General features: G+C 39.0%; 1 protein-coding gene across 1 annotated transcript in view; it reads right to left on the bottom strand.

Annotated features, from left to right (window-relative positions):
- LOC127434057 (CDC42 small effector protein 2-like) overlaps positions 1-13,225 on the bottom strand; it is a 51,908-nt gene extending 38,683 nt beyond the window's left edge. Inside the window, exon 1 of the mRNA XM_051686509.1 lies at positions 12,982-13,225. The gene's annotated coding sequence lies outside the window, so the exon portion shown is untranslated. The remainder of the gene's footprint in view (positions 1-12,981) is intronic.
- Between the last annotated feature and the right edge of the window lie 5,003 nt (positions 13,226-18,228).

The raw sequence follows: 18,228 nt of genomic DNA, 5'->3' as shown, positions 1-18,228 counted from the left end.
TAGACAAGACCTTCTTTTGTGAACCAGATCACAAGATCACATCCTCTCAGGCCTCCGTAGACTCATTAGCTGGTCTCCTTTAACTGTCAGATAGCCTTTAAAAACAACTGATTGCTTATCTCACATCTCCCAGACAGATGAAATTAACAATAAATAAGATTTCCCTGATTCCATGACTGTTCCTTTGCTTTTATAAGTACATAACAGAGCAGTGCTTTCCCTTTAAAATAATGAGGATAGATCGAAATGATATAATAATAATATGGTAGACCAAGTACAGTGTGAATATTTCCCTTTTCATACAAGTTTGAACTGTCATTTTCAGTGTGCACATACACATTAGCATCCTGTCTTGGCATGAGAAATTTAAATAAATTATTGAGAAATTATTAGATAAAGTCTGTTTCGGGGGGTACGTTTTACATTGTCTTACACCTCTTTAATCATTAATAAATCATTATCCCCTGTCTGACTATGAAAGCAAACTAAATAAATTAATAAATTGGCAGAAAGGGGGCCTGGGTTGCTCAGCGAGTAAAGACACTGACTACCACCCCTGGAGTTGCGAGTTCGAATCCCAGGGCGTGCTGAGTGACTCTAGCCAGGTCTACTAAGCAACCAAAATGGCCTGGTTGCTAGGGAGGGTAGAGTCATATGGGGTAACCTCCTCGTGGTTGCTATACTGTGGTTTGCTCTCGGTGGGGCGTGTGGTGAGTTGTGCTATGTCTCCGCGGTAACGCGCTCAACAAGCCACGTAATAAGATGTGCGGATTGATGGTCTCAGACATGAAGGCAACTAAGATTGATCCTCCAACACTTGGATTGAGGCGAGTCACTACGCCACCACGAGGACTTAAGAGTGCATTGGGAATTGGGCATTCCAAATTGGGGAGAAAAAGGGGAGAAAATAAATAAATAAATAAATTGGCAGAAAGCCAGATAGACAGATATACAGTATATTATACAGGATGGATGGAAGGATGGATGGATAGGATGATGGATGGATACAGCAGATAGATGGATGGATGATATAGTGGATGGATGGATGAATGGATGTACAGACACTAGGGGTGTAACGGTTCGCATTTCTCACAGTTTGGTTTGTTTCACGGTTTAAGGGTCGAGGTTACTGTTACAAAACCATGGTTAATTGTATCAAAACCATGATATTAGGAAGCTGTACATCACTTTAAAAGGAATAACCTTGCTATCAGAATGCATACGAGAAGGGATGTTGTGATAATGCTGCTTGAGTATTTTAATCATACATGGAAATCTCACATGAACACCCCAAGCGCTTTACTTATTGTTTCATGTCTGTCCGAATTAGCACTGAGTGCCTGCTTAAAAATGGAAGGGAGTGTGTGCAGTTTCGGCTCACCTGCGGCTCTTTCCCTGGGTGATGTCGGCGTAAATTATTAATCATGTATCAATGTATTACTATAACGGCATCTTAATCCCATTAATCAAAGCGCATTATTGACGCTCGTGATAGATTACAGCCACGTGAGGAAACAGAAAGAACTTGGGTGCGTGTTTTAAATAAACCCTCACCCACATTACTGACATGTATTTCCATTATACAACACTCGTGTCGAGCGATGTCTGCAAACAGTGCCTGTATTGTAAACGTCTTTTGACCATCACTGTTGTAATTGACTGCAAAAACAAAATGTTCCCAGAAAGGAGAAAGGCAGGGGGCTTCTCTATCAGCATTTTGTTTTCTCCACTTGCCATTTTCAACTACACACAACGCTTGCAGAACAGTGATGTCATCAAGTTGACCCACATGAAACACAGGTGGAGTGTATCCATTTACAGATCCATTCAGGTGCATTAGCAGAGGTTGTAACTGTTCCTGCCTTTTACCGAGAACCGTTACACCCTTAATAGACACAGCGGATGGATGGACAGACAGACGGACTGAGACAGAAAGACAGACAGGCAGATAGACTGCATGTTTTGATAAACTGTTAGGTTTAGCAAAACTGTAGTGATATGGTATCTGTGTGAGTAGTTTGCAGAACATTGCAGATCTAAGAAGCATTTTCAACTCAATGCAAATATATAGCATGATGTATCTGATGCATCACATCTTGCAGCATGAATGAAAGGATGTTCTTTGACCACAAATGTCACCAAGTCTGGCATGATATGTTTGTATTACAGCACCAATGGTAGAGGGTTTATTTCTCTATAGATGGATGGATGGATGGATGGATGGATGGATGGAGCATATAGATGGATGGACGGATGGATAGATACAGCAGCTGGATGGATGGATGGATGGATGGATAGACACAGTAGATGGATGGATGGATGGATGGATGGATGGATGGACGGACAGACGGATGAACAGACAGACAGATAGACTGCACGTTTTGATAAACTGTTAGGTTAAGCAAAACTGTGGTGATATGGTATCAGTGTGAGTGGTTTGCAGAATATTGCAGATCTAAGAAGCTTTCACAACTCAGTGTAAAGATATAGCATGATGTATCTGATGCATTACACCTTGCAGCATGCATGAAAGGATGTTCTTTGACCACAAATGTCACCAAGTCTGGCATGACATGTTTGCATGACTGCACCAATGGTAGAGGGTTTATTTCCCTTTGCAAAGAAAGTGGTACAAAGCCCTGCCTTGCACTGCCATTACAGAAAACTGGCAAAGTCAACATCAATGTCTCATCTCACCTTAAGGCAATGACTCAGATACTTCAACTATTGACCAGTTGCTTAATAAAGCCATTACTGTCTGCGCGAAGATCTAGGCACGATGACAATGTGATTTCTCAAAGGAATTCTGAAACACTTACATGTCTCAAAACATCAGTTTATGCAGATTTATCAATTATATTCCTGAATATTTGCCATTTCTGGGTTGTGAAGAAATCTTCATAACCACTGTGCCCTCCAGGTCTGGGGGACTGTTCTTCAATTAGAGTACTATAACTCTGCCATCATTTGCTCACAAGTAACTATTTTTGCAATGAAAAACAACAAAAATAGCAACCAAAATTAAAAATCAAATAAACAATGTAATAATGTCAATTTAATTCAGTGCGATTAATTATAAAAAAGTGTTAAAAAATTACACAATTAATCAAGCCCCTTGACCTTATGTAAATTCCAAAATAAGGATTTTTTCCAACCATCGGAGCAAATGAATATTATTTTTATTAAGTATACTATATTTATAATTATTTTAATTATTATATATTTGTAATAAAATAAAAGGAATGTTAAGCTTATAAGATTTAGAATTTTTGAATTTGACTCCACTTAAAATTCGATAACAGAAACACTCTGGTGGAAAAAAAATTACTGTTTATGTTGTACATTAAAGCCCACATCTCCAGAAGTGAAGTGATCATTCTGTTGGTCATTAGCACATTAATAAAGAGTGTTTTCCAGTGCTCCGATAAAGTGTGTTATTGTGTGTCATTGTCATTCCTGTCAAGCTCCTATACAACATAAAAGAAATATAAAAGCACCATTAAAGTATACCATATGACTATGCATTATATTCAAAGTCTCTTGAAGCCATACAGTAGTTTTGTGAATTGCAAAGGATGCGTTTAAAAAGTAAATATCTAGTCACGCTGCTGTTTGCAGAGCTGTGGTTTGCAATATGTGAGTGTCCACACTAACCCCATCTCAGATGTAGGTGCTTGATCATTCAGTTCACTTAAAACATGTATTGAGAACAGTATCAGTATCAGATCTCATCGGTTCTGAAAATGTTTGGCTGAAACCGAAATGTCTGGACATACTGGGCTGAAAACCGAAACCGAAAATGCACGTCTGGTCAAAATGTTTCCTCAAAAGTGGATGTCTGCTGTGTTTCAGGAGGTGAGAAGTCCTCCACCATCTAGCATGCTGTTCTCAATGCATGTTTTAAGCGATCCAAACAATCAAGCACCTATATCTGAGATGGGGTTAGTGTGGAGCGCTCACTAACAGAGCAGCGTTCACATTTTGTAATAATATATTACAAATTTCAATGATATTTAAATTGATGGAGTAATGTTATATCCTATCACAACTAAAGTGAACACAAAATAGATTCATTAAAGTAGCCATTCCACATTCCAGCTCCACATATGTGGAAAAACAAATTGCCAACAGAACTGGATTCATGTCCACTAATGATTTTCACTGGAATTACTGTTAATTTTGTTGCTGCATAATCCAGTAGAATAGTTAACAATAAAGGTTTTCTTAATAGGCTAAAACAATTTTTATGTTATTTTTTTCTGTCAACTCTATTTTATAATAAAACATTTCATAATAGAAAAAGTGGTTTCGGTGCATCCCTAATAATAACATTTAGCCTAGAATTTGTTCAATTATTCCAAACAATGTCTAATTTAAAATAATCATTTTCGGGTTTTGGTTTCCGGTCCAGTGTGTCCACACATTTCGGTTTCGGACAAGAATTTTAATTTCATTGCAACACTAATTTCAGTAAAGTTTGGTATTAGCAAGTTGCTAAGCTAATGATGCAATACTCTAATACGCATACAAATACATAGCACACCCAAACAAGAAACAAAAAATTAGTCTGAACTACTATTCAGTTGTAGTACTACTTGCTACTTTTCAGTATTAAATGAATTATATTTATAATCAGTATTTCTTTGTCCACCATCTTGGATGGATTTTTTCACTGAGCTTGATGCAATGCATTATAGGATTGCCTTCTTTGCAAAGGATTCAAACAATGCTGACTTGTAATTTGGTTTAAAAATAGGTATCTTAGAAGGCAATAATCATTCTTACTATCATTTAAAACAAAGTTCACATGCAGAATGCACCTATACAACATGATCACATAAGAAGTCGGCATGTTGTTTCCGAGAGTTCCAGTAGATCAGCCACATTATGCCAACTCCTTGACAAGCACCATCTGATATCAGATATTTTTGCATCGGCTCCAGTGTGTTTACCTTCCCCTGAGGTGCAACCAGAAGCGCATTGCATCAGCAGCATGGGAGACCTAGGTTCGGATCTCGCATTGAAACCAGGAAGTAATTACGTTTGCATAATCAGTGACTAAAGCGATTCTGAGGTTGCATTTTCCACTGTAACCCTAAATTTTACTCCACTGTTGGTTAGGTTTAGGTTTGAGGTTTGGGTTGGGGGATACATTTTATAAAATATGCATTCTCTTCACTGTATTACAGCCTGTACAGCTGAAAATAACTCGCTTCACAACTCGCTTTTGGCGCCCCTCCGTGGACATTTCACCTGGAAAATAGAGCTCAAAACTGGCCATAATCCCAACAACACTTACCACTTTGGCCACTGGGGGCAGTGTTTCTCATTTTGGTAAGCACAAACCGATTTTATCTAAAGAAAAGTCGACATACTGTTTCCGATTTCACTGTGAGATTAGTCTGACCTATGATGCCTTAAAATACTGCCTATGTAGGCAGCTAACTATGATTTGGAACAGAGCTTCTGTCTTCCATTTTAACTTCAAAATCATCTTCAAAATCATGATATACTGCACATACAAATCATGTAAACCATTTAGCATGTCCCTTATGATCTGAAATACAGTTTCTAAAGCATACCAACACAGACCAAATTTGCCTGGTGTCTGGTTTATAGCTGATTTGATTGACAAGGTGTGAATTCATCTAATTTCCAGAGTATTTTTCTAGTGTGGGCCTCCAGACATGAGTGTCTGAAGTTAAAAACTACTTCCTCTTAATCCTGTTCCCAGATACTCTCACTGGAGCTGATTTTAAAACACACGTCATGCTGTAATGAACCGGTGGGTAAAATGTCTACACTTTCATGAAAGTGATTGAAATAACATCAGTGATATGCTTTTACACATTTTTTCAGTGTTCGAAGGAAAATGGTGTAGAAAAGAGCCTTCTGGTTCAGCTCACATTCACTTAACTTACTTTTAACTTGTAACTTGTAACTTGTAACTATTCTTTGTAAATCATAAATCTCACCACCTTGGAAAGGTGCCGGTTAAGTTTGTTAGGAGTTCCCTAACCCCAAGGTAAAACACCACTGAATATTGTACATTGGTTAGTATCAGTCACATAAATTCAGGCTCAAATTAATACTGTATAATGTTATAAACTGAAGTATGTTCGGTTCTTCTGCAAAGGGCAAAATTTAATTAAAGGTGCAATGCCACAAACTCTCAGGGCCGAATGCCAAGGTACAATAACTCTAGGAATTTCTTACCATCGCACAGAGGAGAGGTCTTCAGCATGGGAGGATCTCTTAAAGAGAAACATATGGAGTCTAGATTAGATTAGGACACTCCAGAGCATTCTGCAGTGTTGACTGCAAACACGTGGCTTAACAGCGTGTCAAATGCTTACAAGAAAATGTGATGGCTTGAGTAAAAAATGCTATCTCACCATCTAGGCATTAAACTAATCCTCGAATACACTCTTGTTTTGTCTTGAACAACAATAGTACTATCTCTCTCAAATGAGAATTTAGCCGGAATTCTGTGCTTAGCACAAAATAAAGATAATTTGTTTTGCTCTTAGATCATATAATTAGGGAACTATCCGAAAAATAGCAACAGCTCACACAAAAGCTTGCAGTCCGTGAGATGGACGAAATTAGTTTGAAGACCAGTTTATTTTATTTATATGTAAGTGTGATGAAGAAACATAGTTATATGAAAATACAGAATGGGTAATTCTCCAAACGTATTGCTCGGCACAACAAAAAGCAGAGTTTAGTTGGTTACAGTTGCCGAGCAATGCTGCAGCTTGGCTCATTTTAACAGAATTCAGCGGATGTTTCGTTAGGGCTGGGCGATATGGCAAAAACATTTAATCTCGATTTTTATCAAACTTTTGGGCGATTCACGATTTGATTATTTCAACTTTTAAATGTACTCCAACATGATTCAAATTGTATGTTCTTTTATATGCAAGGCAGACTGGTGATACACAAACATGCTGATTAAGACATAATTTAAGTCTTGAGTTCTGATCTACTGATCTGACTATAAGCACTTAAAGAAATGAGGAAAAACCCTCTGTAAATACAGGAACTGTCAAATCTGCAAGAAAACAACTTTTATCTGATTGGCAGGCAGATATACAGACGTTTATTGCAGTCCAGATGAGACCAGACCATAAGACTTATTTTCCAAAACCGTATGACTTTCTTTCTTCTATGGAACATAAAAGAAGATATAATGCAGCATGTTCAGAGTGCTCTTTTCCATACAATGAAAATAAATGGGGCCTGGGGCTGTCGAGCTCCAAAAAAAATAAATAAAATAAAATAAAATACATAAATATATATGACTTGTTCAAACCATCTCAAGCCATTTTAAAGCTTTGTTTGAGGAACAGACCGAAATTAAAGCCATTATTCGCTGTAAGTCTTCCTGTCTGCCTTAGTTCTCATATCTTTTTTGCGAATCTTGTTCAATTCTAATATAGTGCTTCAAGAGGTATTGTGGTTGGTTTGACGTCATGACGTCATGATGTCAAATGTCATTAATTCTTGCTTGTCTTGTATTTATGCTAAACCTGGCATGACATGTCATGATGCGCAATATTTTAATTGAATAAAAAAATTGAGAGCTTCAGTGCAGGGGACGATTTTCAGCAAATAACAACTTGAATTTCGGTCTGGCCCTCACACCTTTTGGTTCCCCATACAAAGCTATCTTTGAGTGCTTTTTTGTACTTTTTGTAGCTTGATAGCCTCAAGCCCAAAGTATATTTCAGTGAGACACAAATGCTGAGCGTCTGCATACAGTGCGCAAGCACAACACGCGTAGCCCGATTTTTCTAACCGTGCGTCTTTGAACAAGCAGAATGCATATGCGCCTTATGTTATTTGCACTAATTTTTGGGTTCACCAAGTGGCAACACTTACATTTTAACCTGTAATGCTGTCACGAAGAACTGCTATAAAAGGATGTAATCACCGCTAAATATCAGGTGATGAAGGTAAAAACAACAACAGTGGATGTACAAGTCAAGAGTGCATGTGTGAGGAGGTCAGGAGATACCTGCATTTGTAGAACTCGAGTCTAAAGGAATATAAAGGCATCTTTATATAAACTCCTGAAGAGAAATAGTCTGGTGTCTCATAACAGTCATAGCGTGCATGCACCAACCGCCTGTGTATGCGCACACAGTTAAGCCCAAAGTAAACTTCGGTCAGACGCAAAAAGTTGAGCGTCCGCGTACAGGACATGTGACGCAAATCTCGTCATCAGTAGAGTGCGCGAGCACTGAACGCGTGCAGCCTGATTTTTCTAACCGCGCACTTTTGAACGCACAGAATGCGCATCCACCTGGAGTTATTTGCATTAATTAGTGGGTCCACAAGGTGGCAACACTTACATTTTGAGCCATTGCTGTCACAAAGAAGAACTAGAAGAAAATGTACTTATTGCTAAACATAAGGAGATAAAGGTAAAAACAACAACAGTGGATGTGCAAGTCAACAGCGCGTGTGTGTAGGAGGCATTTGTATGACTCTGAAGGAATATAAGACTCCTGAAGAGAAAGTCCGGTGTCTCATAACAGTTGTAGCATGCATGTGGGAAAACAACTCTGGACATTCTTTAAAGGATTTATTTTTGTCTGACAGAATTTTTATTTTAGGTGAACTATAGTGATGGGATGTCCAAGTAATTTCCATGAATTGTTTCTTTTGAGCAGTCAAACTGACAAATTACGTCATTATGTGTTGCCAGTCATTCCAGTCAGCGCTGAGCAATAAATCATTAGTCGCGTTTCCACTATCGGGCTAAATGAGGGTGTGCTAGTTTGTGCCAGGGCCAATTGCGTTCCCACTGTCACTTTCGAGGGCTTCATTGTGCCTCCTCTGGGCTTTCTCGGGGCCAGTGGCTTTTGGCCTGTCGATTACCCTTGGGCCAAACAAGGCTAACCAGGGATTGAGGCAGATTCAATGTCAAAGGCGGAGTTTTGCCGAACTTGCCAGGTTGTGTATCCGGCCCACACCGTACAAATCTGTTAAAACGCACAATGGACAAAGCGGTGGCCAAAGAAATTACTTTCCATGGTTTAGTGAACTTTCATATATGGTATGCTGGGACATCGTCCCGCTGTTAGTTGAGAGACCACTCGGGACACCATGGCACCATGGCGGTGAGTTGTCAACGCTAACTTATCTTGCTAGCTAATGTTTGCATATGATATAAACTCGATATTCTAGATAACTAGATAACAGGATACCTCAGCTTGAGCTTGGGCGGGGTGTGTAACGTTGGTACAGGAGAGCGTATTAAGGGCGGGTTTTAGGGCAGTTGGGCTGTCAATTGAGCAGGGAAACTAAATTATAATTTTTACCTTAAATATTTTCAAAATTCTAATAATATTCTAATTTTAAAGTCAGTTGATTTTTTAATTGATGTTGTTTCCTTAGTCCACAAGAGGGCACAATAAATACAAAAACCATACAGCACCATTAAATTATTGCAAAGAACATTCCTGGCTGCTAAAAAAGAGCATTTCATTTTCACCTAATATGCATAAATAAAATAAATAAAAAGTTTCAGTCAGTCCATATTCTCAAACATTATGTCAAAAGTAAAATGGGGGGGGGGGGGGCGCTTCAGTAGGCAGACCACATGGTGTTACACTTGCACTGATGCCACAGTATACTACCCCAGACTCAAGCTATAATAACAGTTTATTCATTACAGTTGCATGTAGGGTAGCAATATTCCCAGACAGCAGAGGTATTCGGCTGGACTGGTGAAGTGGCTCAGACAATGAGCACAGGCCAAGTACCTCCACCAACTGTAAGGGGCTGTTCACAACGAACGCTTTTGCAAACATACATTTGTTTTTCTATGTAAACACGTGCTAGACGAATGTCTTTGTTTCGCTTTGTTTTCATTTATTCAGCATCTTGTGCAGGGGTGCTGTTTTTTATATGCTGTTTCTAATTAAAAGAACTTTAAAAAGCATCTTGAGACACCTGCTTTCTGTTAAACTGTATTTGTTGTGCTGTGTCTAGCCTTTTTTGGCGCAAGAATGCGATCGATCTGAAGACTTCGTCAGTTCTTGGCAGGGTTGTTCACCAAGTCGACCAAGTAAAATAAGTATAATTTAAGTATCTCTCTCGTACATATTTGCCATGTGAATATATTCCATTTTAATCAAGATTCTGGATCTAAAAATGTGAGAGCATTCTCAATGTAGATTTTAAATGATGCCAACAATAGCACAATCTGAAGCAGGCCCAAATTTGGCACAATATCAACAGCATAGACCACTGCCTGAGTGTGCAGATGTACAGTAGGATGCTGCAATCTGAGTGTGATGGAGAGCCTGCGAGTCAGTCTCAATCATAGGATTTTAATGTGTCTAAAGGACGTTTCTTGTTTTACTCACCCATTTTCAATATATATTGGGGTTTTGTTGTGCAAATATTTTTATCCATCCTATTTATTGTATCTATTGGTGTTTTAACTATCATTTTATCTCTCACTCTTATTTAAGGTGACTTTTTGTACAAGAATGGGGAGGTAAGGGTTCATTTTAAAATAATGGTATGTTCCAACTGGAAAAGGCAGGAAAATTTTGATTTTTAACCTCGCCGCCACTAGAGGGATGGCAAGATGGACGATGAGTGTTTGGGAGCACATGAACAAGGCTGCTAGCGCTGCTTGAGCGCAATATACTCCAGCCTCCATTGTTTAGAGAGGGGAGTAATGCTGTTAGTAACTAAAACAGGCCTAGTTTTTAGACGTTTTTTTTTTAGGTAACCTTGCTTTTATGATTGCTTTTAAACACTTTATTTGCACATTTTGCACCTCTGATGAATTAAACATCTTTTTGGAATGCCATTCCATCTCTCTGGTGTGATTCTCCTTGTGACTGCTCCTGTCCCTATCACACTAAGTATGCATACATTCTGGAATCTGAGTTTGGATACATACTAGAATCTGAGTATGCTTACATCCTGCAACTTTACCACAAGTATTATGACTCAAAATGGAGTGCCTGGTAAAATTACTATACAAACAATGCCCTGAAATCGACCCCATTCTTCAAAAATACTGATAAGCGGCATTGTCCATCACACATTTTTGCATCAATTCAAAAATGTTTACCTTTCCCTCTGGCACTACTGTTAGCATATTGCGCGAGAGACCTCTAAGTCACAGGTTCTAATCCCATGGAAACCAAGAAGTAATCACATTCACATAAACAGTGATAAGCCCGATCCAGAGGTTGCATTTTAGCAACCTTTGGAATTTTTCCTTCACTGATGGTTAGGTTTAGAGTTGGGGTTTGGGTTAGGGAGCCTGGTTAAAGAAATATGCATTCTGGGGGCCTGGGTAGCTCATCAAGTAAAGACACTGACTACCACACCTGGAGTCACAAGTTCGAATCCAGGGCGTGTTGAGTGACTCCAGTCAGGCTTCCTAAGCAACCAATTGGCCCAGTTGCTAGGGTGGGTAGAGTCACGTTGGGTTAACCTCCTCATGGTCACTATAATGTGGTTCTCGGTGGGGCACGTGGTGAGTTGTGCATGGATGCAGTGGAGAATAGCGTGAGCCTCCCATGTGCTAGGTCTCCGCGGTAACGCTCTCAACCAGCCACATGATAAGATGCGCGGATTGACGGTCTCAGAGGCAACTGAGATTCATCCTCCACCATCCGGATTGAGGTGAGTCACTATGCCACCACGAGGACCTAGAGCATATTGGGAATTGGGCATGCCAAATTGGGGAGAAAAGTGGAGAAAATACCCCCCCCCCCTGTTGTGTTAGATTTGACAGATTAGACGATTAAACGAAAATACATTATCAATTACATTATAATTATCGACTTGTTTCTTACATAAACCAATCAGTTCGTTTCAGATGATATTCACTGATTGACTGGAGTCGCATGGATTACTTTTATGCTGCCTAAATGAGACTTTTGGCCTGTAAAAGTGCTGGCACCCGTGTACTTGCATTATAAGGATCTGACAGAGCTCTATATTCTTCTAAAAATCTTCATTTGTGTTCTGCTGAAGAAAGACAGACATACACATCTGGGATGGCATCACGGTAAGTGAATAATGAGAGAATTTTCATTTTTGGGTGAACTATTCCTTTAAGGAAACTGGTCTCAGAACAGTTAGAAAAGCACCTTATTTTCAACCTACCTTCCTATACAGCCTCTGAAGGCTGCATTTTCTAGTTTTCGGACACAGCCAGATACTCTTTACTCACACGTGCAACAACACTTCCAGCTTCGGCCACTGGGGGCACTGATTCGAATTTTGGTAAGCACAGACCAGTTTCAGCTAAAGAACTTTCGACCTCCTGTTGTAGAATTCAGTGTGATCAGTCTATAATGTATCCATGGTTAAAATGTATGACTGTATAAGTGGATGTCCTGTAACTGGTCATCTGTCATTAAAAAAAAAAAAAAAAAGAAAGAAAGAAAAGAAATTCTACTATTTTAAAACACCTTAACTAGACAACTTACACTTTAGACGACTCAATTCACATTTGCCACGTTAAAATAAAAGTCGACACTGTCATCGGATTTTGCCTAAATAAAAAACACCCATTTGTATTCAACAGTTTGTACAGCATTTTTTTTTCCAGGCTGCGGCTTGTAGCACAATTTACAGTGTGTAGATCACAATGTTCCACCTTACATACATACGCCTGTGCTATAGGCAGCATAGTACATGTATTGACTACATATCTTGCAGGGTGATTCGTGTTTACGACTAAAACACCAATTCTTCAAGGGTTATGGAAAATGTGTTGCATTACCAGCTTGTAAACCGGTTACCATTTAAAAAAAAAAAAAAAAAAAAAAAAAAAAAATATGGGATTAAAACCCATGTTCAGAATAAAGCGATTTCATCCCAGGTGCTTATAAATAAATAAATAAATAAATAAAAAGGTCTATTGAGATGTTTCAGATTTTAAGTGCATTAATGTGAACTGTTCATATGCATCATTTGTATGAACAGTTGTCTTACCGATGATCAGTGATGCTGATGCTGAACTCCGCGGCTCAGCTGATCAATGCGGTAAATGATCCTCCACCTGCGCTCGAGATCCGATGAGCTCCAGCAACATACACACAACGAAGACCAATATACATCCAGCACTGGCATGCAGTGAGCGTAAATGATCTTTTTTGTGTCTTTTTCCGTTTGTAAAGGGGCAGTGTTAGAGAAGAACACTCGGATGACACGAAACACTCCCACTGCATTTAGTGGACAAACCACCCCCCCCCCCCCCCCACCCCCAAAAAAAAGGAAAAAAAAAAATCATCGCAACAGCGCCGCCTGTGGGTCAATATACAAAAATAAAACTAACCCTCATTTACTGTTTCAGCCAAGTATCCCTGGCTGCAGCTTGCAGAACGGGGCGGGCAACACATTGGGGGCGTGGCTACACGTGTCGCCTCGCCCATGACTTACTCTCATTGGCCTTATTCACGCTTGCGCCATCTTTGATTTTTAATGGAAATGACAACGAGGCTGTGAGGGATAGACACAGTCTCTTCAATGGGCTGTACTACAGTTTAAAGTGTTTTTGGATCGTTCCAGGGACAAAACATTGATAAAATATCTGTCCAAGAACACTCAGTATACAAAGAACTCCAGACAATATGAATTGTGGAAATTCAGATGTGATCAAGGAGCTTTATACAGCTTTATGCTGTTCATGCCATCGAAGAGACGGTAAGTCTATCCCTTGTAGCGTTGTTGTCAAAGATGGCGCTAGCGTGAATAAGGTCTTTGGGTCACGTACATGATAGGAGATGCGTTTTAAAATAGTGAAGCCCGATAATTATTATTATAGTGCTGTGGCTCATAAGTAATATGAAATTGTGCTGAACCTCTTTTTAATTAATTATAAAATATGTTACATTTTTAATATCACCATAGAGAGAAATAGAAAAAAGTGTATCAGTGTTGTTGTTATATAAACATTTTAAGTTTATAACCCAACATATGGGTTATGAAAACCAACAGCGCCGTCTATAGTAAATTATCTGTAGATAATTGCATGTATGCAACAGCTAATGGGCAATTCTAGAAAAAAAACTACTTTTAGTCTCCCGGTTTCTGCCATAACAGCTCATCATCATGAGTGAATATTTTGCATGATTAATAATAGATTCTTTCATTGAACAAGTTTGCTTTATGCACGCCGTCTGCATCTGCTCGATTTATTGATTACTCTGCATTTTAGGAATTTAGTCATTTTAATTTATGCCTTCAATTATAGCAAACAAGATGCTGATGAACTGATGAAAATTGCAATGCCATTCTTGAGATAGTTACGGTGCTTTCACTCGTATTCTATATTGATTCATATTAATTTATTTGAAGGATTGTAAACGATTATCTCTCCTTGCCCCAAAAATGTGAGCTCCGTTATCTCGTCGGCCTAAAAATTACTTTCAAATTGACATGCACACAGAAACCAACGCCAGTCAATAAATAGTCCATTACAGCAGACAATAAAGAATATTGCATGAGGCGTACAGGCTATAACTGTTAATACTGTACTGATGCACCGATGCATGAGCACCAAACACAAAAAACCTGCAGACAGGTCCTTCTCGTTTAAATTGATCTTATTTTTCACAAGAGACCACAATACTGTAGGTGAAAACTCAAATTTATTATTTTTAATGGGTGAAATTTAACAGATTATTTCCCAGTCAAATTATTTTGTTAGTCTGACCTAATCAAAACCCAGCAGACATGTTAATGAAGCTTTCACCCTCTGTTGTATCAATACGTATACATGTTCTTTTCAGAAACGTGACTGCTATTCATTATATTAACACTGTCTGTTGTTTCCAACATCAATCCAGTATCAATCTGACACCAGCAAAATCACGCTGTAGAAACAATAAACCTATGTAAAATAATAATAATAATAATAATTCATGCAGGACGTTTAATGCATGTTTGATCAAGTTGAAATGTTGCTTATGTTCAGTGCTCATTTATCAATGTCTCTCAGACCCCACAGAGAACTTTAATGTATGTTTTTGGGAATATACATTAAAATCCATTTTAAATGGTTTTAGCATAACATTTTAAACAAACATTTAAGGTTCACTCAGTCACTTTTGTCTTTGTGTCATCTTGGACTTACACTGACACCTAGTGGCTTGGATGCAGCATCATTTAAAATCAATCGTTTTCAGTTTCAGATGCCATTGTAGAAATGTAGTATTCACAGTCAGCCATGATTACTTTAATCAATGAGTGAAAGTGTCAAATAACAGGACGGTTACTGAGATTAAGCTTGTAGTATTCAGCTGGTCATGTGATTCTCACATGGAAGCCCCCACAAGCGGACCCTCTCCATGTAGAATAAAACAGCTTTTATAAGGTTCCATTTTAATGTGAGTGGTCTTGATTTCCTACATATATTGCAAAATTACAATTCATGTCTTTAGGTGTTAAACTTTTTTAATTAGGAAAAAATTACTGAGTGCACAGTTCCATAATTTCAGAACAAGTTTCAAAGACAGCAGCTGAAAAAATTAAAACCCACAAAAATCTATTTAAGTAACACTTAACATTAGTAGTAGTAGTATCTGTTAACATTAATTAATTACATTAGTTAACATAAACTCACAAAGAACAGTACTTTTTCAGCACTTATCTTGGATAATGTTAATTTTGACATTTGATTTTGTTTTTTAATGGACTTGGAGATAGTGAATAACGCAGTGAGTCCAAATTTTTAACTGGTTTGTGTCAGGAAGAACCCAATTGCAGACAGTCAGTTCTTCAAAAATACTTTAAAGAAAATATCAACAAAAGCTACCCACGAGAGGGCGAAACTAAAAATAAAAGAAAACACAGAGAACTATCAATAAACAGAAATACAAAACCAACAAGGACCAAACACATCTGAAACTAAAGGAAGAATCCAGCACAGGAGGGAAATCAGGCAGGCAATAGAGAGAGGCAGGTGAAGCAAATTAACAGAAGATCAGCAAAACGAGGGGGCGGGGCCATGACATGAGCTGGAACAGAAACAAGCAGGGAAAGAGAAACAGAACATCCCAAAATAACAAAAACAACAAGAGTGTCAGGATCCTGCCACAAAATAAAAAAACAAGACTAGACTGATGACAGGATCCTGACACTGGTAGTGTATGGGGATATAGTAAAAAGTTTTGAATTCAACAGTTTCTGGAAGAAATACGTTTTAATACATATGAAGCTTGCAGAACGGCCAAGCACTGCTGTCTTATTGTGTGAGGCTTCTATGTGCAAAGTGTTTCAATTACATTACATTTGGTTTTATGTTTGGAAATGTTTTATTCCATGCTTTATAAATAAACTTGACTTTGACTTACATCCAGCCATTGTGCAGCAGTTTACAAGTGAGGAATACAACACAAGCGATTAATATCAAAGAGAGCAAGAACAAAAATCATAACATGAAATATTTTAGAGCTGATCGTCTTGAAGAAAAATTTACCATACTTGTTTATGGTCTGGAAATAACTATGTTAAAATTCCCATATTTTTCCAGGTTTTCCATGAGCGTGGGAACCCTGTTTACTACTTCAAATGTGTCACCTGTCCATGACTCCCCAAAGCTGTTGCCTCAATTAAATAGGAGTAGAGACTGTGGTGGGCTGCAAAACTATTGAACCAATCTCGACCTAAAACAATTTATGTGTAAGTGATGTAGTTTGGTGCTGCCTGTAAGGTTAATTTAAGAAATAATAATTTGAAAAAGGTTTATCAGAGAAGACGTCCTTTGTCATGTATGAAGAATCTTTTGTTAATGAATTCTGTAGTAATTTTTAATGCATGCATGTTCTGTTGTGATACATTACCAGTTTTATCAACCTGAACACCGACTGCGCCCCTAAATATCGCTAAGCACAACACCCCCCTTGCAATGCATTGTTCTGCCAATGACCTGATGTTTTCTGCCAGCTTCTTCTCTAATTCCTCAGACAAGACCCTTTTGGATTCTGCTGTTCCTCTGTACCCAACTGTCTTTTCTTCTGCTTTTTTTTTTATGTACCTCTGCAGGGTGGACCTGCCAATGTTTCTCTCTTTTGCCACTGTTCTGATGGATTTGCCATGCATAACTTCAACGAATGCTTTCTCCAGCTCCTCATAGGTTGCTGAGCCCCAGTCAGTTTTTCGAATATAGTTCTGTGGCATGATAGTTTTCCTACAATATTTAAAAACAGTTGTGAAGTATAAATGTTGTAGAAGGTCAATGCCTCCAGGGTGGGACAGGGCAAAATCCTAATTTTAAGGGGCGCTACAGACATCTGATGTGTTTAAAACTAGCTGCTTTTCATGCTACACTCTTTTGGGGTTCTAAACTCAGCAACAAAGAAATGTCCTCTCACTTTTGACTGCTTTTATTTACAGCAAACTTAACATGTTTAAATATTTGTATGAACATAAAAAGATTCAACAACTAAGACAAACTGAAAAAGTTTGAGAGACATATGACTAACAGAAATGGAATAATGTGTCCATGAACAAAGGGGGGTGGGGTCAAAATCAAAAAGTAAGAGTCAGGATCTGGTGTGGCCACCAGCTGCATTAAGTACTGCAGTGCATCCCCTCCTCATGGACTGCACCAGATTTGCCAGTTCTTGCCGTGACATGTTACACCATTCTTCCACCAAGGCACTTGTAAGTTCCCGGACATTTCTGGCGGGAATGGCCCTAGCCCTCACCCTCTGATCCAACAGGTCCCAGACGTGCTCAATGGGATTGAGATCTGGGCTCTTTGCTGGCCATGGCAGAACACTGACATTCCTACCTGCAGGAAATCATACATAGAACGAGCAGTATGGCTGGTGGCATTGTCATGCTGGAGGGTCATGTCAGGATGAGCCTGCAGGAAGGGTACCACATGAGGGAGGAGGATGTCTTCCCTGTAACGCACAGCGTTTAGATTGCCTGCAATGACAACAAGCTCAGTCCAATGATGCTGTGACACACTGCCCCGGACCATGACGGACCCTCCACCTCCAAATCGATCCCGCTCCAGAGTACAGGCCTTGGTGTAACGCTCATTTCTTCGACGATAAAAGCGAGTCCGACCATCACCCCTGGTGAGACAAAACCGTGACTCGTCAGTGAAGAGCACTTTTTGCCAGTCCTGTCTGGTCCAGCGAAGGTGGGTTTGTGCCCATAGGCGACGTTGTTGCCGGTGATGTCTGGTAAGGACCTGCCTTACAACAGGCCTACAAGCCCTCAGTC

The sequence above is a fragment of the Myxocyprinus asiaticus genome, chromosome 43 (assembly GCF_019703515.2).
Source record: "Myxocyprinus asiaticus isolate MX2 ecotype Aquarium Trade chromosome 43, UBuf_Myxa_2, whole genome shotgun sequence".
NCBI classification, from domain to species: Eukaryota; Metazoa; Chordata; class Actinopteri; order Cypriniformes; family Catostomidae; genus Myxocyprinus; species Myxocyprinus asiaticus.
This window is presented reverse-complemented; position numbering and strand designations above follow the sequence as displayed.